The sequence below is a fragment of the Lampetra fluviatilis genome, unplaced genomic scaffold (assembly GCF_964198595.1).
Source record: "Lampetra fluviatilis unplaced genomic scaffold, kcLamFluv1.1 SCAFFOLD_349, whole genome shotgun sequence".
Classification (NCBI taxonomy): domain Eukaryota; kingdom Metazoa; phylum Chordata; class Hyperoartia; order Petromyzontiformes; family Petromyzontidae; genus Lampetra; species Lampetra fluviatilis.
Window position 1 is genome coordinate 19114 of NW_027620766.1, and position 3387 is coordinate 22500.

Genomic DNA, 3387 nt, shown 5'->3' on the forward strand with positions numbered 1-3387 from the left:
GACTCTGACCCTTAGACTCTGACTCTGAGACCCTGACCCTGAGACCCTGACCCTTAGACTCTGACCCTGAGACCCTGACCCTGAGACCCTGACCCTTAGACTCTGACCCTGAGACTCTGACCCTGAGACCCTGACCCTGAGACCCTGACCCTTAGACTCTGACTCTGAGACCCTGACTCTGAGACCCTGACCCTTAGACTCTGACCCTTAGACTCTGACCCTGAGACCCTGACTCTGAGACCCTGACTCTGAGACCCTGACCCTTAGACTCTGACTCTGAGACCCTGACCCTGAGACCCTGACCCTGAGACCCTGACTCTGAGACCCTGACCCTGAGACCCTGACCCTGAGACCCTGACTCTGAGACCCTGACCCTTAGACTCTGACTCTGAGACCCTGACCCTTAGACTCTGACTCTGAGACCCTGACCCTGAGACCCTGACCCTTAGACTCTGACTCTGAGACCCTGACCCTTAGACTCTGACTCTGAGACCCTGACCCTGAGACCCTGACTCTGAGACCCTGACCCTGAGACCCTGACCCTTAGACTCTGACTCTGAGACCCTGACTCTGAGACCCTGACCCTGAGACCCTGACCCTTAGACTCTGACCCTTAGACTCTGACTCTGAGACCCTGACCCTGAGACCCTGACCCTTAGACTCTGACCCTGAGACCCTGACCCTGAGACCCTGACCCTTAGACTCTGACTCTGAGACCCTGACTCTGAGACCCTGACCCTTAGACTCTGACCCTTAGACTCTGACCCTGAGACCCTGACTCTGAGACCCTGACCCTGAGACTCTGACCCTGAGACCCTGACCCTTAGACTCTGACTCTGAGACCCTGACCCTTAGACTCTGACTCTGAGACCCTGACCCTGAGACCCTGACCCTGAGACCCTGACCCTTAGACTCTGACTCTGAGATCCTGACCCTTAGACTCTGACTCTGAGACCCTGACCCTGAGACTCTGACCCTGAGACTCTGACCCTTAGACTCTGACTCTGAGACCCTGACCCTGAGACCCTGACCCTGAGACCCTGACCCTTAGACTCTGACTCTGAGACCCTGACCCTTAGACTCTGACTCTGAGACCCTGACTCTGAGACCCTGACCCTGAGACTCTGACCCCGAGACCCTGACCCTTAGACTCTGACTCTGAGACCCTGACCCTGAGACCCTGACCCTGAGACCCTGACCCTTAGACTCTGACTCTGAGACCCTGACCCTTAGACCCTGACTCTGAGACCCTGACTCTGAGACCCTGACCCTGAGACCCTGACTCTGAGACCCTGACCTTGAGACCCTGACCCTGAGACACTGACCCTGAGACCCTGACCCTGAGACCCTGACTCTGAGACCCTGACTCTGAGACCCTGACCCTGAGACCCTGACCCTGAGACCCTGACTCTGAGACTCTGACTCTGAGACCCTGACCCTTAGACTCTGACCCTGAGACCCTGACTCTGAGACCCTGACCCTGAGACCCTGACCCTGAGACCCGGTCTCAACTTTAGACTCTGACCCTGACTCCCGGTTTCACATCTAGACAGTGACCTTGAGACCCAGTCTCACATCTAGACATTGACCCTCAGACCCAGTCTCACATCTAGACATTGACCCTGAGACCCGGTCTCAACTCTAGACATTGACCCTGAGACCCAGTCTCATATCTAGACATTGACCCTGAGACCCAGTCTCATATCTAGACTCTGACCCTGAGACCCGGTCTCACATCTAGACATTGACCCTGAGACCCAGTCTCACATCTAGACATTGACCCTGAGACCCAGTCTCATATCTAGACATTGACCCTGAGACCCGGTCTCACATCTAGACTCTGACCCTGAGACCCAGTCTCACATCTAGACATTGACCCTGAGACCCAGTCTCATATCTAGACATTGACCCTGAGACCCGGTCTCATATCTAGACATTGACCCTGAGACCCAGTCTCACATCTAGACAATGACCCTGAGACCTGGTCTCACATCTAGACATTGACCCTGAGACCCGGTCTCAACTCTTGAAGACACTGACCCTGACACCCAGTCTCACATCTGGACATTGACCCTGAGACCTGGTCTCACATCTAGACATTGACCCTGAGACCCGGTCTCACATCTAGACATTGACCCTGAGACCCGGTCTCACATCTAGACACTGACCCTGACACCCAGTCTCACATCTAGACATTGACCCTGACACCCAGTCTCACATCTAGACATTGACCCTGAGACCCGGTCTCACATCTAGACATTGACCCTGAGACCCGGTCTCAACTCTAGACATTGACCCTGAGACCCGGTCTCACATCTAGACATTGACCCTGAGACCCGGTCTCAATTCTAGACATTGACCCTGAGACCCGGTCTCACATCTAGACATTGACCTTGACACCCAGTCTCACATCTAGACATTGACCCTGAGACCCGGTCTCACATCCAGACATTGACCCTGACACCCGGTCTCAAATCTAGACATTGACCCTGAGACCTGGTCTCACATCTAGACATTGACCCTGAGACCCGGTCTCACATCTAGACATTGACCCTGACACCCGGTCTCAACTCTAGACCCTGACCCTGAGACCCGGTCTCACATTTAGACATTGACCCTGAGACCCGGTCTCAACTCTAGACCCTGACCCTGAGACCCGGTCTCACATCTAGACATTGACCCTGACACCCGGTCTCAACTCTCGAAGACATTGACCCTGACACCCGGTCTCACATCTAGACATTGACCCTGAGACCCGGTCTCACATCTAGACTTTGACCCTGAGACCCAGTCTCAACTCTAGACCCTGACCCCCTGACCCCCAGAGCCCCTGACCCTGAGCCCCAGGCCTCACCTCCTTCAAGGGTGTTGAAGACAACCTCCGAGGACGATTCGTAACGTGAGCCACTTCCTCCGGTGGCTGCGTTGGTGGCGGTCACGTGCAGAGTGTAGCCCTTGAACGGCGTGAGGCCTTCGCAGGTCACCGTGGCCCCTGCGTGCACGGATGGACACGCAGAACGCGCACACAGCACCGGGCCAACAGAAGACAAAGCTCACCCGGGTAGGCCCGCGCAGGCTGTCGGGGCAAGGGCTGGCTGAGTGGCTGGGTGAGTGTGTGAGTGGCTGGGTGAGTGGCTGGGTGGGTGAGTGGCTGGGTGGGTGGGTGCGTGAGTGGCTGGGTCAGTGGGTGCGTGAGTGGCTGGGTGGGTGGGTGGATGGTTGGGTGGGTGGGTGCGTGAGTCGCTGGGTGGGTGGATGGTTGGGTGGGTGCGTGAGTGGCTGGGTGGGTGGGTGGGTGCATGAGTGGCTGGGTGAGTGGGTGAGTGGCTGGGTAGGTGAGTGGCTGGGTGGGTGCGTGAGTAGCTGGGTGGGTGGGTGAGTGGCTGG